This window comes from Oncorhynchus clarkii, chromosome 30 (assembly GCF_045791955.1).
Source record: "Oncorhynchus clarkii lewisi isolate Uvic-CL-2024 chromosome 30, UVic_Ocla_1.0, whole genome shotgun sequence".
NCBI lineage: Eukaryota > Metazoa > Chordata > Actinopteri > Salmoniformes > Salmonidae > Oncorhynchus > Oncorhynchus clarkii.
In genome coordinates, this window is record NC_092176.1 from 21,668,662 (window position 1) to 21,688,951 (window position 20,290).

The 20,290-nt window shown below is 42.2% G+C and overlaps 1 protein-coding gene across 2 annotated transcripts in view; it reads right to left on the minus strand.

The window, feature by feature from the left end:
• LOC139390070 (coronin-1C-A-like) overlaps nt 1-20,290 on the minus strand; it is a 57,160-nt gene that overhangs the window by 33,853 nt on the left and 3,017 nt on the right. The window contains exon 1 of one of the 2 annotated variants that reach the window (XM_071137194.1): nt 846-916. The exons of the other annotated variant lie outside the window; for it this stretch is intronic. The gene's annotated coding sequence lies outside the window, so the exon portion shown is untranslated. Of the gene's footprint in view, nt 1-845; nt 917-20,290 lie in introns of those variants that run through there. 2 annotated transcript variants of the gene reach the window in all.

Consider the following 20,290-nt stretch of genomic DNA (forward strand, 5'->3'; position numbering starts at 1 on the left):
ACAAATAAACTTTGATTTGATCTGACCTTCAGATCTGTGTAGTCTAGCCATGATCCACGACCACCGAGCAGAACAAGGCTATCTACTATTCACATCCTAAATCACTGACAAAGCAGGGCATGTGGTGTTGCCGGTATGTCAGAGGCAAAGCGAGAGGATTTACTCAGGCCAAAATCTGCCCATGTGAGATTCTCCCATTTTTGTATGGAGTTCTAGGAGTGTGTTGCATTATATGAGGCTTAGTTGATCAACTTACTGATACAAGTTGATGCATGTGGCTTTCTGGACACTTTAAAAAAAAACGATTTAGGCGTACCTGTTTACATGCATATCTGCCCTCTCATTGGCTTGAGGGCAGATACGCATGTTCTCGCATTCATTCAATCATTGAGGACATGCATTTCCATTGTTAGAGCGGTCACTCTTGTCTTGTCAATATAGTAGATCATCTTTGGTGTCAGTCAGGCAGGAAGTCCTTCCTGTGGAGGGGTATGGCACAGGCAGATAATATGCAACACTACTTCCACTGTTAACCCTTGTGGAATACAAGCTCAGATCCTCCCATCACCACCCTCCTCACCATGCTACAGGCAGTCGGGCACACAGCCCATGTATCCCCCCATGCTGGAGCTTAAGGAGGGAAGGACCTTGGCAGTAAAAGTTAAATGGGTAGGCTATACAGTCAATGAATCGTTCTGCTATGCATGTGTCCTTATTTGTTACATCGATGTTAACAAGGGGAATTATCCACACTGTTGGAGCTAGAAACAAGCATTTCGCTACACCCGCAATACCATCTGCTAAACACGTGTATGTGACAAATACAATTTGATGCTGACTCTCACCTTCTAACCTATGATCTTCATACTCCAATCGGCTTGTTTCTCAAACCAACACAAACAGAAGAAAACGGGAAATTGTTCTTCCTCAGTGTGAGGGCCGTTTCGTCAAAAATACTCAACAAGGATGACTTTGTTTTAGGAAATGAAAGCCCCCCCTCCCACTGGGGATCTACCACAGTGCTTCTCTTTAATGGCAGACAGCTCTGTAGTCACTTAAAAATCAACCACCATTTCCTCTGGGAGGCCACATGCCTTGTCCACCGGGTCCAAACCAACCCAAACAGACACCTTCTCCTGTTGACCTCTTCATTACCTCTGTTGTCATGCCTCAGGCTCAGCCAAGGCCACCCTACTATGGAACAGTGGGTTAACAGAAAACTAACCCCTATTAGAAAATGTGTTCTGAGAGACTGAGCGAAGACATACATGCGATAAGAAAAAAGGTTTATCCTTTTTGATTAACATGAGGCTTACTCAGATTTTTCCACACAAAGCTCTGAAAATGTGTCATAACAGCTGTATGGGCCAATATGGCCACCTAACAACACTTAAAGCCTCACAGGGTGTCTTCCATGGTCCTCTATGGCTTTTCCACACAATATGATTGTGTGCTGCTGGTTCATAAACTGATGTGGGTTTTTCTCTCTCCATCTACGTCATTTGAACAATCTAGCGTATTGTCCTGCAAAAAGTATAAACCCACTACATTGAGTGACACAGGACAGATTAGGCCTTCAACCAGCTGGGAGCGGTGGGGAATTGCCATGGCATTTGGACATTTGTAAATAGAAAAATTGCATAAAATGTCCTTAATCATTTGATGTTTTGGCATGTCAGCCTGTGCAGTTTGAGCCCTCTTGGTCTAGATCGGTTTGTGTGGTCTGAAGGTTGGCTAATGCCAATCAGCTTTAGGGGCACAGTGAGCAGTGTTTCGCACCATCATGCCGACTTAAACCGTACTAGCACAGTAGGCCTACTGCTCGTTTCACCTCAGCTGTGTGAAAAGGGCTAAATGTGACCCCAGTCTTGTATGTCCTCATTATGCCAAGGCTGAGGGAACAGAGTGGAAACAGCTGGCTTTAGAGCCGCCCAGTACAGAACATTGCTATAACCTGTACGAGTTTCCATCAAGCTGCCTGAACCTGCATATTCCATACTGAGAGCTTGTGATCCAACACAGAGAACACATGCCAACTCCAGTTATAAGACCATCTTAAAAAGGCATGATACTGGAAGACATGTAGAAATGCCAGACATTTTAGTTCTCTATGGTGCAAAGATGCATAAAACAGCTTACGTCAGGAACAAAGTCGTGGTGCCCATGTTAAATGGGAAGGAACTGGTGTATGTGTGTGTATTTAGACACTGGCTATCAGACAGTCCTCAAGTGGATGACAAGCTAATTGAGGACCACTCCAAATGTTCAATTAAAGCCAGTCTCTCCCTACTGGGTGTCTGATGGCACCATATGGTCTCTTGTCTGAGGGAGCCAACTCTACAGAATGGGGGAGGCAATCATTGACTTGTGGTCTATTGTGAACAGCAGAACTCACCAGGGTCCTAGCTCAGTCAGAACAGTGGAGCCTGATTGGTCCCCTGAGTGTGTGCAGGACCATGGCTAATTATCACAGAAAGCCAATCAGTCTCATTAGTGCATAGATGCTGAGGGGGGGGTACATGTGATACCTGTTCCATTTCGGCTGACGTACGGTTTAATAAATAACAAGGTCAACAGGGTTCCCCTCTGTCCGAGTGATCCATCTGCTGCAAACAGAAAACTTCCCAGGTCTACTACACATCATACACAGATGGTGGAGTAGAATGAAACTATGCATGGATAATGAGCCGTTTGTTCCTGTAGTGACAGGACCTTTGCCAGCAGAGCAGCCCCAGTCAGACACTCATGGCTTGGCCTGGCCTGCTCATCACAGGCCCTGCCTGTATGGCTGTCCCACCCATTAGACCCTGGGCTTCCCTTCGAGTCAGACAAATATCCTGCTGCTTCAGTTTGGTCACCACGCCGGTCTGCCTGACCAGAATGCATAATGAGCATTCTCCATCCCTGACGGGGAGCAATGCATGTTGGGACATCCTGCTACGTGCTACGGTCCTGCATCAGAGGTCAACGCAGGGTCACGGCTGCAGATCCTGGCAAATATGCTGCGAGTTAGGTGAGGCTGGGACATCTGACAGACAGCTGGACAGAGAGATGGTGGAAAAGCTCTGTGTTGCCAAATGCACCAGTGGTCTGCTGTAGCCTAATCCATGAGTCAGCCATGCCTGAAGTTGAGACTTGGTTGAGACTGGATCGCAGTAAGATCTCCAGGCCATGTTTGCAAACACAGATGCTGCTTAGCAACATCAGTAAAATACCAGCCACGGAATGTTTAAAAACATCAAGCATTTATGAGAGGTGTTTGTCATGACCACAGCACAGTTAATTAGGCCTCATGTCCATGAGCAGTATTTGAAGACAAGCTGCTCACAGATCAATTAAACCAGTAGAGTGGAATGCCCAATTTCATGCCATGAATCACACACAGATATCACATTTCTATAAACAATAAGAGGGAACATGCCATTATCCAAAAAGTCTCCTCACATACAAGAAAATAAACATTGAAGGGGCGATATCAGGCTACTGCTCGGAGGACAGAGCAGGACTGGCAGTACAGTAGTGTGACATAGTGTAGCAGTCACTGTACCGTAGCTCTACAATGACTAATATGAAGAGATTACTGGTGTGAAAAATGGCTCATAATGTGTGCTAAATGTGACTTTAGAATTTGTAAGCATTACAGCGTCAGAGAGGGGCCATGCAGTGTTCAGAACTAAGCCAGTCTTTAGCTGCCAATCAAGAAGCAAAGCTCTGTGAGAACTTCTGAGAACATAAAAGATGTTAGGCTAGGCCAAATTAGGATACTCTGGCAAGTGTAAGAAGATCATGCATTTCTGCTTGCTGAATCTGGTCCATACAACTTTAAATGTTTTAAATGTTCAGCGAGTGCATAGAAAACCCACATACGAAACATACTGTATGATTCAAAGGCAATGAATACGAAAAAGTTGACTGGAAGACAGGTGGGTTTTGACAACTTTGGTTTACAACAGTGATAGCTGGGGTCGGTTGGTGAGGGAGTTCTGTAACAGAGTTCGGTCAGAGAGTCTTGCATGGCGGCGCACTGTAGCCTGACTTTCCTATCCTCTACTTAAGCAATAATACGCAATGTTAAGCACTTGCTGGTCATTAGTTCTATTCGTATTGACTGCAATGTAAAGCAAAACCACTACCCAAGCACTGGTTGACAGTTCTAGAACAATGCAGGTTGCTATGGCAAAGAATGAGAGCTACTTATAAAAAATATGTAAACGTCACGAGCTACAACATTTTTTGATATACTTCCACCCGGTATGCCTACTTTGCAGTTAACATTTAATTGAGAAAGTTTTGGGTAGCGAATCTCTGTCAACCCACAATACTTATCACATCAACTGGCTAGACACAGAGTGATAGACCAACACGTGCACCACACAGACAGACAGGGACAAAATTGTGGGAGCTTACTTGCGAGATGACAATTTGCAGTGGAACACGTGTAAATTTCATGTACTTTCAGAATTGTTAGGCAAGCGACTTGCGATCAATCTGCTATTGAGGCTCTTCCCACCTTGCTAACTAGCCAACTACACAGCTAACTCAATCACTTCAGACTGAAGTTGAAAAGACTGCATACTAGCTGTATTTCGTTTCACATTTTCTATTGATATTTCTTTGTGTGTGTGTGTGTATCCATAAAAATGATGCCAATCCATGATTTCGACTGACTGAGAAAAGCTGGCCGTCTGTCTCGTCCCGAATCCTGACACTATGGAGATCGAATTTCAATATTGCAAATGTTGAAGATAATGTCGACATGCTTTTTACAATGGAGATCAAGTTTAAATTCCATGGCTGGACAGATGAGTGTAGATCGTTTCAGTGTTGTGTTCAAGACCACCTAAAGTGAGACCGATTCAAGACCAAGACCGGAAAAATCCATGTGAGTCCAATTCAAGACCATGATTGTAATTGTGTCAAATACAACCATAATACAAGTTAAAAATGTCCATTATTTCTGTGTTCATATTTCAGAAGAACATATGGATTATTTAGACCAGGGGTTCATAAACTTTTACAGCGTGAGACCCAAATAAGAAAGTGCTTTCTTGGGACCCAAGCTCATGAAAACATGCCCCTTTTTGTATTTATTATGGATCCCAGCAGCTACTCTTACTGGGGTCCGGCAGTTACACAATTTAAAAGCAGTTGGAGGCCACGGAAGGAGTTGTATGGCATTGAAGCTCATTGGGAGGTTTGTTAGCACAGTGAAAAGGGCCAGATGTATACAGAACGGTGTCGTCTGCGTAGAGGTGGATCAGAGAATCACCAGCAGCAAGAGCGACATTGGATATATACACAGAGAAGAGTTGAGAGTTGAGCCCTGTGGCACCCCCATAGAGACCGCTAGGGGTCCGGAGAACAGGCCCTCCGATTTGACACACTGAACTCGGTCTGAGAAGTAGTTAGTGAACCAGGCGAGGCAGTCATTTGAGAAGCTAAGGCTATCGAGTCTGCCAATAAGAATACGGTGATTGACAGAGCCAAAAGCCTTGGCCAGGTCGATGAAGACGGCTGCATAGTATCGTCTTCTATCAATGGTGGTTATGATATCGCTCAGGACTTGGATCGTGGCTGCAGTGTACCCATGACCAGCTCGGAAACCAGATTACATAGTGAAGGTACGGAGGGATTCGAAATGGTCGGTGATCTGTTTTAAATAGGTTTATAAAAGTTTGGGTCTAGAGTGTCACCCCCTTTTGAAGAGGGGGATGACCGCGGCAGCTTTCCAATCTTTGGGGATCTCAGACGATACGAAAGAGGTTGAATAGGCTAGTAATAGGGGTTGCAACAATTTTGGCAGATCATTTTAGAAAGAGAGGTTCCAGATTATCTAGTCCAGCTGATTTGTAGTGATTCAGTTATTTCAGAACATCAGCTGTGTGGATTTGGGGGAAGGTGAAGCAAGGGGGGTTGGGCAAATTGCTGCAGGGGGTGCTGAGATGTTTGCCGGGGTAAGAGTAGCCGTGGAAAAATGCTTATAAAATTCAATTATCGTAGATTTATCAGTGGTGACAGTGTTGCCAATCCTCTGTGCAGTCGGCAGCTGGTAGGAGGTGTTCTTATTCTATATTAGGTGTTCTTATTCTTAGACTTTAATGTCCCAAAACTTTTTGAAATTAGTGCTCCAGGAATCAAATTTGTTTGAAAATCTAGCCTTAGCTTTCCTAAATGTTGATACTTGTTTCCTAGGGGACCCTATAAGATTTGGCTACATTGCATGTTCTCTCTTAGCTACTTCATGTATCTAACATTTTTGCTTTGCATATTCCTCTTTGATTTAGAAGATACTGTTGCACAAACATGCTGATTGAGGTCGACGCCATCACTGGTATTATCAAGCTGTATTAGCTAGCTACGTTTGCTCAGTACATTTATTAGCTAGCTAGCTATTAGCATTAGTGGCTAACAATTAGCATCTCAAGATGTAGGGCAACTTGCAAAGAAAAGACAAACTGAGATGTGGTTAAGGAAGAGTGCTTTGAACACGGATGTTAACCTTTTTCAGCAAGACAGATCTTCCAAACGGTGGGGGAGTGGCAATCTTTACCAAGGATCACCTTCAGTGCTCGGTTTTCTCCACCAAGTCTGTCCCTAAACAATTTTATTTTCTGGTTTTAAGCATTAAAAACTTTCAAATAGCCCTTTGTTGACTGTTGCTGGGTGCCATCGTCCTCCATCAGCACTGGCCTGTACCCTACCTGCCCTAAGCTCTCTCCTGGCCCCTTGCACTGTATCACTGAAGCTGGAGACTCTTACCTCCCTCACTAGCTTTAAGCACCAGATGTCTGACCAGCTCACAGATCACTGCAAATAGCCCATCTGTAAATAGCCCATCCAACTACCTCATCCCCATACTGTATTAATTCATCTTGGTCCTTTGCACCCCAGTATCTCTACTTGCAGATTCATCTTCTGCACATCAATCACTCTAGTGTTTAATTGGTATACTGTAATTACTTTGCCACCATGGCCTATTTCTTGCCTTTACCTCCCTTTTCTTACCTCATTTGCACACACTGTATATAGATTTTCTTCAACTGTATTATTGATTGTATGTTTTGTTTATTCCATGTGTAAATCTGTGTTGTATGTGTTGAACTGCTTTGCTTTATTCTTGGCCAGGTCGCAGTTGTAAATGAGAACTTGTTCTCAACTTGCCTACCTGGCTAAATAAAGGTGAAATAAAAATAAAATAAAACACCAAGTCTGAATTTGTCCTGCTAGGTGACCTAAACTGGGACATGCTCAAACCACCTGACCAAATCCTAAAGCAATGGGACTCTAAATCTCTCAGATGATGACCAATCCCACAAGGTATGACTCCAAACACCCAGAAAAGGCTACTCTTCTTGATGTTTTCCTCACAAATAATCCTGATAGGTATGGTGTTTTCTGTAATGACCTTAGTTATCACCCTTTTACAGCCTATTTTTACCTTCATAGCTGATAAACACGCCCCGTTAAAGCAACTTAGGGTAAAAAAAATATATAACTAATCGTTGATTCTCCTGTGATTTGAAAATCCTTTTTCTGCAAAAGAATCAAGCATGGGCATTGGCGAGGAAAACTGGTGAAACAGCTGATTGGCTGCCTTTTAGGCAATTGAGAAATAAATGGACCAGAAGGATAAAAAAGGTCAAATCTAGGTATTGTCTTGATGCTATGACAGAGTCTGCTGATGATCCCGCTAAATTCTGGAAAACTGTTAACTCACTTAAACGAGGAAACTCCTAGACTTCCCTGCCAAAGCAAATTACATCGGAATCTGGGATCATCAGTGACCGAACTGAACTTTGTGATGCTTATTAATTTACTTATTTTTCTGCTGGTTTTCTTTTTGAAAGAAAAAATGGCCAACATGATCCTGACCGGTCTATTGTTTCAGTTCCTTGGCCTTCAGCTTATGTGGAAAACAGTAAGCTGTTTTTTAATTTTCAAAAAGTCACAGAAGATGGTATTTTTTTGCACTATCTGCTATAGGTTCTAAGAAATCATTAGGCGCTGACAATCTGGATCCATATTTACTCAAGTATGCGGCACCTATTATTGCTGGTGTAGTGACGCATATTTTTAATCAAACATTTGTGGTAGGAAAGATTCCTAAATCTTGGAAAACAGCTTTTGTTTCACCACTCCTCAAGGGAGGTGATGGTAGTGAGTTGGATAATTATTGGCCCATCTCTAAGATCTCCTGTTTGGCTAAAATTCTAGAGTCATTGGTGAGTAGGCAACTACAATCTTTGACAATACTCTTTCTAGTAATCAATTTGGCTTCAGACCTAAACACAGTACTATTACGGCCACTGTACGTGTTGTAAATTATATTACTAATGCCCTAGATAATAGAAAGTACTGTGCCGCCTTGTTCATAGATTTATCTAAAGCTTTTGACACTATAGACCATGCGATACGTTTGGGTAAGCTGTCGTCAATAGTACTGGGATTGGATGCCTGTCGTTGGTTTCATCACTATCTAAAGGATAGAAGTCAGGCTGATTGACTGGATGCCGTCGACTCTGAGCCATTGGAGTTGGTTAAAGGGGTCCCACAAGGTTCTATACTTGGTCGATTACTGTTCACTCTCTACATAAACAATATCGGTGATGAGATAAGTGTCAAAATCATTTATATGCTGATGACACTCATGTACTCTATTGCTTCAACAGCTGACCAAGCATTATCACTATTGGAGACAGATTTTAAGATATTGCAAGGATCTTTTATACATCTGAGACTTGTTTTAAATGCAAAGAAAACATTTTAAAGATTTTTAATAGGTTCAAAAAGTTGGTTGAAAATACACTTACGATTAGATGGTTCTCAAATAAATCAGGTCTCTGCATATAAATACTTACGGATATGGTTGGATGATAAACTGTCTTTTAAAATGCATATTGACGAACTTTGTAAAAGGCTAAAAATCAAGCTAGGCTTCCTCTATAGAAACAGGACATGTTTGTCATCTACAAATAGAAGACAAATTGTGCAAGCTACTTACGTCTCTTATAGATTATGGGGAAATTATTTACATGAATGCTACAGCATCAACACTTAAAATCGCTGGATGCTACTTATAATTGCGCACTTAGGTTTATTACGGGTGCTAGCTACAGAACTCACCACTGTGTTTAATATCAATATGTGGTTGGACTTCACTGTCCGTTAGACAAGAACAACATGCTCTCATGTTTGTCTATAAAGCACTTCTGAATAAGCTACCTCTTTATTTATCATCACTCATCAATATTAGAATTAGAATTCCTAAAACCAGGTCTCAAGCATGGATTACACTTGAGGCCCATGCGATTTCCACAGAGTTGGATATGGCTGCCTTTTCCTGTTATGCTCCTTGCCTATGGAATAGCCTGCAGACTAAACTTGAGACTCTTGTCCCCCTTGCTCATTTTAAATATTTATTGGAGCATTTTTATATTGCTTGTAACTGTTTCGGGAAATGCAAGTTCTTGTGCTGTTGGTAGAATAACCTGTGTGTAAATGTAATCTGTTGCTGTATTTTTTGTGTGTTATCTGTGAACGTTGTGTTTGTCTTGTTTAGTTTTTTTAATCGTTGTACCTAAACTGTGTGTGTAAACATGTATACGCAGGGCCCAGCTGTAAAAGGGACCTTGGTCTCAGTCTGTGTTCCATGTTGAAATAAAGGTATAATAATAAATCACTGTTTTTTAGCCTGTGTTCGTAATGGCTGCTCAGTGAAACGACGTGTCCCGATTCGTCTTAGACGCTTGCTAAAAAACTTTAATGAGCAAACCTTCAAGAACTCTCCTCTGTCGAAGACACTTGGTCCTTATTATTTGATATTTTCAGCGGTATTGTTAACTTCTTGGTGACTGGGGGGCAGTATTGAGTAGCTTGGATGAATAAGGTGCCCAGAGTAAACTGCCTGCTACTCAGCCAGAAAAGCTAGAATATGCATATAATTAGTATATTTGGATAGAAACCTCTGACGTTTCTAAAACTGTTTGAATGATGTCTGAGTATAACAGAACTCATACGGCAGGCAAAAACCTGAGAAAAATCCAACCAGGAAGTGGGAAATCTGAGGTTTGTCGTTTTTCAACTCATTGACATTCCAATATACAGTGTATGTGGGGTCATTTTGCACTTCCTAAGGCTTCCACTAGATGTCAAACGTCTTTAGAACCTTGTTTGATGCTTCTACTGTGAAGTGGGGCCGAATGAGAGGGGATTGAGCCAGGTGTCTGGCAGATGGCCAAGTGCTCGTGACGTGCGGTCAAGTGAAAGTTAGTTTGCGTTCCATTGCTTTTCTACAGATAAAGGAATTCCCCAGTTGGAACATTATTGAAGATTTATGTTAAAAACATCCTAAAGATTGATTCTATACTTAGTTTGACATGTTTCTACGACCTGTAATATAACTTTTTTGACTTTTCGTCCGACCTTTTTGGCTGGACTTGCACACGCGTTTGGATTTGTTTATCAAACGCCCTAACAAAAGGAGGAATTTGGACATAAATTAACTTCATCAAACAAATCAAACATTTATTGTGGAACTAGGATTCCTGGGAGTGCATTCTGATGAAGATCAAAGGTAAGTGAATATTTATAATGCTATTTCTGACTTCTGTTTACTCCACAACATGGCGGATATCTCTTTGGCTCTTTTGGTCTCTGAGCGCCGTACTCAGATTATTGCATGGTATGCTTTTTCCGTAAAGTTTTTTTGAAATCTGACACAGCGGTTGCATTAAGGAGAAGTTTATCTAAAGTTCCATGTATAATAGTTGTATCTTTTATCAATGTTTATTATGAGTATTTCTGTGGCTCTCTGCAAAATCACCGGATGTTTTGGAACTACTGAACATAACGCACCAAATATGAACTTTATCAAACAAAACATACATGTATTGTGTAACATGAAGTCCTATGAGTGTCATCTGATGAAGATCAAAGCTTAGTGATTCATTTATCTCCATTTCTGCTTTTTGTGACTCCTCTCTTTGGCTGGAAAAATGGCTGTGTTTTTCTGTGACCTAACATAATCGTTTGTGGTGCTTTCACTGTAAAGCCTTTTCAAAATCAGACACTGTGGCTGGATTAATGTGAATTGTATCTTTAAAATGGTGTAAAATACTTGTATGCTTGAGGAATTTTAATCATGAGATTTGTTGTTTTGAATTTGGCGCCCTGCACTTTCACTGGCTGTTGGCGGGGTGGGACGCTACCGTCCCGAATATCCCAGAGAGGTTAACATACCCGCCCCCATAAAGAAAATGAGATTTAACAACAGGTTCAGCCCCTGGTTTGACCGTGATCTGGCACAGTTACTCCACCTCAAGAATTCCATTTGGCTCGGCACACACATACTCAGGCTGACTGGTTCTCGTTCAGGCAAATGAGAAATAAGTGCAAGTTCAGGCTATCCGATAGGCCAAAGTTAGTTACTTTGCTGATTTCTGCTCTCGTAAAACCCTGGGTTTTCTGCACGTTAACACTAGAAGCTTATTACCTAAAATGGATCAATTGAATGTGTCGGTTCACAGCTTCAATCCAGATGTATTGGTCATTAAGGAGCAGTTCTCCCTCTGTGGGTCTAACCAAGAAGTTCTGGAAAAGAGTTAAAGACTTAGAGAATAAACACTCCTCACACCTTCCCATGTCCCTTAATGTGGTTGTTACTGACAAGAAGCACATGGCTGAGCTCTTTAATCACCACTTCATTAACCTCTTGAGTGTAAGGGCAGTATTTTGTTTGAATGAAAAACGTACCCAAAGGAAACTGCCTATTTCTCAGGTCCAGAATATGCACATAATTGACAGATTAGGATAGAATACTCTAAAGTTTCCAAAGCTGTCAAAATATTGTCTGGGAGTATAACAGAACTGATATTGCAGGCGAAAACCTGAGGAAAATCCAACCCGGACGTGCTGTTTTTCCTGAAAGCTCTGTTCCATTGCCTGCCTTCGCTCCATTTAAAAAGGGATATCAACCAGATTCCTTTTCCTATGGCTTCCCTATGGTGTGAACAGTCTTTAGACATAGTTTCAGGCTTTTACTTTGAAAAATGAGCGAGAAAGATCACATCGCGTCATTGTATGGCTGGGTGCCAGCATCGTTTTGCATGCGCAACGGCTTGGAGCATACATTTTCTCGCTCTCGCCTATTGAAGAAGCTACAGTCCGGTTGAAATATTATCGATTATATTTTGTAAAAACAACCCGAGGATTGATTATAAAAAACGTTAGACATGTTTCTACGAACCTTACGGATACTATTTGGAATTTGTCTGCCCGGTCGTGACCGCTCGAGCCTGTGGATTTCTGAACATAACGCGCCAACCAAATGGAGGTATTTTGGATGAAAAATAATCTTTATGGAACAAAAGGAATATTTGTGTAACTGGGAGTCTCGTGAGTGCAAACATCCAAAGATCAAAAGCGATTCATTTTATTGCTTTGTGACCAATCTACTTGGTTGCAAGCTGTTTGTAATGTTTTGTCTGCTGAGAGAGATGTCCTTACATAAACGCTTGGTATGCTTTCACCGAAAACCTTTTTTGAAATCTGACACGCCAGGTGGATTAACAACAAGCGAAGCTGTGTTTTGCTATATTGTGATTTCATGAAAATGTAATCTTTTTTTGCAATTTAATTTGAATTTGGCGCTCTGCAATTCAGCGGATGTTGACGAAAATGATGCCGGTAACGGGATGGATGCATCAAGAAGTTAAGTTAGGATTCCTATTTGACTACGCCATGCCTCCTTGCCCATACAACATCTCATCTCCCACCCCTTCTAATGTGAATAGGCCCGATGCTCCTCCCTCTTTTCCCCCTGCCCCGCTACAAAGTTTCTCCCTGCAGGCAGTCACTGAGTCCGAGGTGCTATAGGAGCTCCTTAAACTTGACCCCCAAAAAACTCATCTGGGTCAGTCCTTTATTTAAAAAAGGGGGAGATCAAGCTGATCTTAACTGTTATAGGGCAATTTCTATTTTGCCCTGTTTATCAAAAGCGTTGTAAAAACTTGTAAGTTATCAACTGCCTGGCTTTTGATGTCTATAGTATTCTCTGGTATGCAATCTGGTTTCTGCTCAGGTTATGGATGTGTCACTAGAACCGTAAAGGTCCTCAATGATGTTACCATTGCCCTTGATCCTAAGCAATATTGTGCTGCTATTTTTATTGACTTGGCCAAAGATTGACACAGTGGACCATTCCATTCTTGTGGGCCGGGTAAGTAGTGTTGGTGTCTGGGGGGTCTTTGGCCTGATTTGCTAACAACCACTCAACGAGTGCAGTATATAAAGTAGAGGTCGACCGCTTAATCGGAATAGCAGATTAATTAGGGCCGATTTCAAGTTTTCATAACAATCGGAAATAGTTATTTTTGGGCGCCGATTTGCCGATTAAAAAAAATATATATATTTTACATACCTTTATTTTACTAGGCAAGTCAGTTAAGAACACATTCTTATTTTCAATGACGGCCTAGGAACGGTGGATTAACTGCCTTGTTCAGGGGTAGAACGACAGATTTTCACCTTGTCAGCTCAGGGGATCCAACCTGACAGTTAACTAGTCCAACGCAATAACGACCTGCCTCTCTTGTTGCGCTCCACAAGGAGACTGACTGTCTGTTACACGAATGCAGTAAGCCAAGTTAAGTTGCTAGCTAGCATTAAACTTATCTTATAAAAAACAATCATAATCACTAGTTAACTACACATGGTTGATGATATTACTAGATATTATCTAGTGTCCTGCGTTGCATATAATCTGACTGCGCATACAAGTATCTAAGTATGACTGAGCGGTGGTAGGCAGAAGCAGGTGCGTAAACATTCATTCAAACAGAACTTTCGTGCATTTTGCCAGCAGCTCTTCGTTGTGCCTCAAGCATTGCGCTGTTTATGACTTCAAGCCTATCAACTCCCGAGATGAGGCTGGTGTAACCGAAGTGAAATGGCTAGCTAGTTAGCGCACGCTAATAGCGTTTCAAACTTCACTCGCTCTGAGCCTTGGGGTGGTTGTTTCCCTTGTTGTCGTTGTGTTGCTGGTTCGAGCCCAGGGAGGAGCGAGGAGAGGGACGGAAGCTATACTGTTACACGGGAAATACTAAAGTACCTATAAGAACATCCAATAGTCAAAGGTTAATGAAATACAAATGGTATAGAGAGAAATAGTCCTATAATAACTACAACCTAAAACTTCTTACCTGGGAATATTGAAGTCTCATGTTATAAGGAACCACCAGCTTTCATATGTTCTCATGTTCTGAGCAAGGAACTGAAACGTTAGCTTTCTTACATAGCACATATTGCACTTTTACTTTCTTCTCCAACACTTTGTTTTTGCATTATTTAAACCAAATTGAACATGTTTCATTATTTACTTGATGCTAAATTGATTTAATTGCGGTATTAAGTTAAAATAAGTGTTCTTTCAGTATTGTTGTAATTGTCATATTACAAATAAATAAATCAAAATTGGCCGATTAATCGGTATCGGCTTTTTTGGTCCTCCAATAATCGGTATCGGCGTTGAAAAATCATAATCGGTCGACCTCTAATATAAAGTCAGAAAAGCTGCTGTCTCAGCCACTGCCTGCCTGTCCCCAAAGGAGTACCACTAGGCTAAATCCTAGGTCCGACACTCTTCTCAACAACATAGCTCAGGCAGTAGGAAGCTCTCATCCATTTATATGCGGGTGATACAGTCATACTCAGCTGGCCCCTCCCCGATTTTGGTGTTAAATGCTCTATAACAAAGCTTTCTTAGTATCCAACAAGCTTTCTCTATCCTTAATCTTTTTCTGAACACCTTCAAAAACAAAAGTCATGTGGTTTGGTAAGATGAATGCCCCTGTCCCCACAGGTGTTATTACTACCGAGGGTTTAGAGCTTGAGGTAGTCACCTCATACAAGTACTTGGGAGTATGGCTAGACAGTACACGGTCCTTCTCTCAGCACATATCAAAGCTGCAGACTAAAGTTACATCTAGACTTGGTTTCCTCTATTGTAAATTGCTCCTCTTTCACCCCAGCTGCCAAAAGAACCCTGATTCAGATGACCATCCTACCCATACATCCAGCCATCAGATTTGCCACCAATGCTCCTTATAGGACACATCACTGCACTCTATAGTCCTCTGGAAACTGGTCATCGCTGTGTACCTGTCACAAGGCCCACTGGTTGATGCTTATTTATAAAACCCTCTTAGGCCTCACTCCCCACTATCTAAGATACCTACTGAACCCCTCATTCTCCACATACAACACCTGTTCTGCCAGCCACATTGTTTTAAAGGTCCCCAAAACACACATCCCTGGGTTGTTCGTCTTTTCAGTTCGCTGCAGCTAGCAACAAACACTCAAACTGGACAGTTCTCAATCTCTTCATTCAACAACTCAAAATCATGCACACTCGTACTGACAGTTGTTGCTGCTTTGTGTGATGTATTGTGCTCTCTACATTATTGCCCTTTGTGCCGTTATCTGTGCACAATAATGTTTGTACCATTGTCTCTCGTCCTTTTTTTTTTTTAATATACCAGCCCCCGCAGGAGGCCTTTTGCCTTTTGATAGGCCGTCATAGTAACTTAGAATTTGTTCTTAACGGACTTGCTTAGTTAAATAAACGGACAGACCTCTCCATCTTAGTTACTGATATATTAACATGTTTTGACCATGAATGTGTAACAGAGGGAGAGCGAATGAGCAAAAGTACCCAAACCAACAAGTTAGACAAACTTGTTGCTGCGATAGGTTCTCTCATCTGGTAGTGTCAGTCTTGACTGCATCAAATCGATGTAAAGCTAGCTAGCTACACTAGCCAGCTAAGTTAGTTAGCCAGCTAGAAAGGTTAATTGAGGCCATTTTGCTGAGCTCCCAGCATCCTTATCTACAACAACTTCATTCATATTAACCAGCCTACCTGTTGGTTGGTCATTGTAGCCTACTCCTAACTTAGCCAACTTCATTCTGGAATTGTCATGCTATTTTGCATTGATTATAAATCTATCAAGTCACTTGTTACACATGGTAGTGCAGCTTCGATTGACCGACAATAACAAGCGAGTAAGCTTGTTAGGCTTTTTATTTATTATTATTAATATTATTATATTTTTTTAAAATGGGGTGCACCGATAGAAACGGTCATAAAACGTATTTTATTACAATTTCTAATGTCATGGTCTATCCTTGTATGTAGCAATGCCACAGATGTTAATTTAAATTTAGACAACGCATATGAAATGATACCTTATTTTTTCTCAAAAATGAATATTCTGGGCCTCCCGAGTGGCGCAGTGGTCTAAGGCACTGCATCGCAGTGCTAGCTGTGCCACTAGAGATTCTGAGTTCGAGTCCAGGCTTTGTCGCAGCCGGCCGCGACCCGGAGACCCATGGGGGCGGCGCACAATTGGTCCAGCGTCGTCCAGGTTAGGGGAGGTTTTGGCTGGAAGTGATGTCCTTGTCCCATCTTGCACTAGCGACTCATGTGGCGGGCCAGGCGCAGTGAACGCTGACAAGGTCACCAGGTGTACGGTGTTTCCTCCAACACATTGGTGCGGTTGGCTTCCGGGTTAAGTGGGCATCGTGTCAAGAAGCAGTGCGGCGTAGTTGGGTTGTGTTTTCGGAGGACACACGGCTCTCAAACCTCGCCGCTCCAGAGTCCGTACGGGAGATGCAGCAATGACACAAGACTAACCACCAATTGGATACCACGAAATTGGGGAGAAAAATATGATTAACTGCAAGAGTATTTTACTAACATCCGTTTGGATATTTGAATATTCTAATAAATGTGTATATCCCTAACTGTAAAGAGTGTGTGTCAGTGTCGCACAAAGTGCATTTTTGCACAACCAGTGAAGAGAATGACGAGACAGAAAGAGAGCGCGAGACTGAGCACAGCATGTGAAGTAATCAGTGATAACAGAACAATTCAGTCCATTCCCACTTTCCTTGAGAGCACAGAAGGTTAGAGGTCTCCTCTCCACCAAACAGTCAAAGCTGAGTGCTGGGGAGTGGGGACTGCTGCCTTTTCTTAAACCAAGGCACATTGTTATGCTCTGACATAAGGCTGGGAAGCAGTTAGTGAAAAGAGAGGTTAAGAGTGGAAAAAAAAGAGCAAGAGCTCATAATGCCTTCTTTTATGTCCCTTTCAGCTGAAGACAATCTAACACTATACATGGTTATGTTCATGCATCACAATTAGGCCTACTACAGCATGGCCATCCCATTCTGTCTACAGTGCCAAAACTGGTTTGTCAATGAGAAGGCTGCCACACTATAATACTGCCCCGCCCTGACAATTGCACCACAAGGATCACCGCAAAACAATACACAAGGAAATAGACAGTGTTATTCAGGGGGAAAGGTTAGTTCACTGATCAATCTGAAATCATCCTGAGTAAAAGGGAAATGGTACACAGACAGAGCCAGGAAAATGATGAGGAAGGTCTGTATCCTGTCTGATCCCATTCCCCCCACCCACCGACAGATCAGGTCAGCATCTCCTCTGCTTGAAAGCCCTATCGTGTATCTCACTCTCCCTGTCCCTGTGAAAGCCACTAATATTTTTTTTAAAGGATGGAGGGGCTAATCCTTGTACATGAAGAATGGGCAGGTGGTCAACCAAAGCAAAAATTAACAATGTCAATCCAAATTGAATTGACTTCTTTAAATATTTAACCATCCGCTCACTACAGAGTGGTTACTAGGGAACCAGACAGATGCTGATGTTATCAAGCACTGAAATTCATAGCTTACTGCAGGGAGCTCAAAGACCAGGAAATCCCCCAAAACAGTTTCCACTAGTTACCACAGCCACAAAGTATTTGAACAATTCTTGAAAACAAATTGAATTTTTGGTTTTAGGATTAGACATAATGTTAGTGTGGTTAAGGTTAGCGTTAACTGATTTTAAGAAGATAAAATGTAGAAATAAGCAGGGTTTATGACTATGTGGCTGCGGTAACTAGTGACAACCAAAACATTATGTAGAGAAGGGGAAAGGTAAAGTCAGCCAAGGAAAGAGAATTAGGAAATCTACTAAACTATAATGGAATTGTTTAAAGACAAAGTAATACCAAGGATTATTTACCCATTGGATTTTTAATATCCCTTGAAGTATAAAATTGTTTTAACATTTAAAAAAATAAAATAGGAATATGGTATTAGCCAATACAAACACATTGAATAACAGATTCCCTACATGGAACAGTCCCCCAAAAATATCAAAAAGGAAGTTTGTTCTGAAGTGTCTATTCTATATCGGAAAGATAAAAGATGAGGAACCCTTTTCTTTTTTTACATTTCATTATCCGCCTTATTTTAGGCACTAAACTAACTAGTACCATGGACCTTCAGACAAGTCTTGAGGCTTGTGGGCGCCCTAGAGCAGGGTTTCCCAAACTCGGTCCTGGAGCCCCCCCTGGGTATACGTTTTGGTTTTTGCCCTAGCACTACACAGCTGATTCAAATAGCCAACTCATCAAACTTTTATTATTTTAAATCAGCTGTGTAGTGCTAGGGCAAAAACCAAAACGTATACCCAGGGGGGGCTCCAGGACCGAGTTTGAGATACCCTGTCCCAGAGCACAACAAAGAATACCATCGTGTTCATGAGAGTCTCAGCTTTCCACAGATATTAGTGTGTAGCCCCAACCGTTCGGGCGCAACAGACAGAGTCATGTGAGCATCCTAGAGCAAAACAGAACACCATCTTGTTCATGAGAGTCATTTTTCATTGCAGTGGTCATACTATTTTTGATAGGCCAAACTGTTCGGTCGCTACACAATTTATTTTGTGAGAAGACCGATTTTCAGGATGTCTCATGGTCTGACTAACACCGCTCTAGCTCTGCCACCTTCCATCGCAGATGCAGAGGGGCGATATTGGCTATTGAGACGCAGCTCTTGCAAAAAACAGATCTCTAGTTTAATGAATGTCATCAGGCTCCGGTAGCATCAGCTTGAATTTCCATTCTGATCAAAGCTCTAATCAAATCTAGACACATTTATATGCTTTATAATGACACTTTTGGTTTGGAAGGGAAATACCGGGTTGCCTAGGAGAAAAGTGATTTATTCTCAGGATGGACATTTGTAAAATATTCAACCCTAATCGGTGTGCACATGAAGTAGCCCTACATAACTTGGCACTGATTAGGGCCTCCCAGGTGGTCTAGGGCACTGCATCGCAGAGCTAGCTGTGCCACCAGAGACTCTGGGTTCGCGCCCAGGCTCTATCGCAGCCGGGAGGTCCGTGGGGCGACGCACAATTGGCCTAGCGTCGTCCGGGTTGTCTCATCGCGCACCAGCGTCCTCTGTGGCGGGCCGGGCGCAGTGCACGCTAACCAAGGTCGCCAGGTGCACGGTGTTTCCTCCGACACATTGGTGTGGCTGGCTTCCGCGTTGGATGCGCGCTGTGTTAAGAAGCAGTGCTTCTGCTTGGTTGGGTTTCGGAGGACGCATGACTTTCGACCTTCGTCTCTCCCGAGCCCGTACGGGAGTTGTAGCGATGAGATAAGATAGTAACTACTAATAATTGGATAATACGAAATTGGGGAGAGAAAGGGGGTAAAAATTCAACAACAGAAAACTTGGCACTGATTAACCACATAGCCCATCAACACAAATGACCACTCTGGAGTGGAGTGGAGCCCCCCACCCCAGTGTCTGGCATTATGTTGTCCCAAGGCTTTTCTTTCTGTACTGTCGCCTCAATGCTCTCGATGCACTGGCAGACTTTGCCTTTTGTCACTCAGAACGCATAGAGAGACGCCACCTAAATCCTCTTCCCGTAACCAAATCCACAGTGTACCATTGTAATCAAATTCCAGCTACATTCCACTGCTTTTCTCAACAATGAGATAAGGTGCTGTTTTTTCACCATTCTCTGTTCCTGGGTGACCATGTGGTCTGTGCTCTGCTCTTTGTAAAATACCACGAGGGCACAATGTCAGCAGCACAGTTCAATGGAATGTTGTATTGTTTTCAAACTTGGGACTATGCGCTCAAGGGCCAAAAAGACTGTATCCTGCAAAATACAGACAGAGCCAGTGCAACAAGACAATCCACTGGAACTGAGCCACTTATTTCCCCATCTACAATGCATTCGGAAAGTATTCAGACCCCTCAACTTTTTCCACATTTTGTTACCTTACAGCCTTATTCTCAAATGGATTAAGTTGTTTTCTCCCCTCGTCAATCTACACACAATACCCCATAATGACAAAGCAAAAACTGGTTTTGTTTTGCACATTTCTTAAACACACTGAAATATCACATTTACCTAAGTACT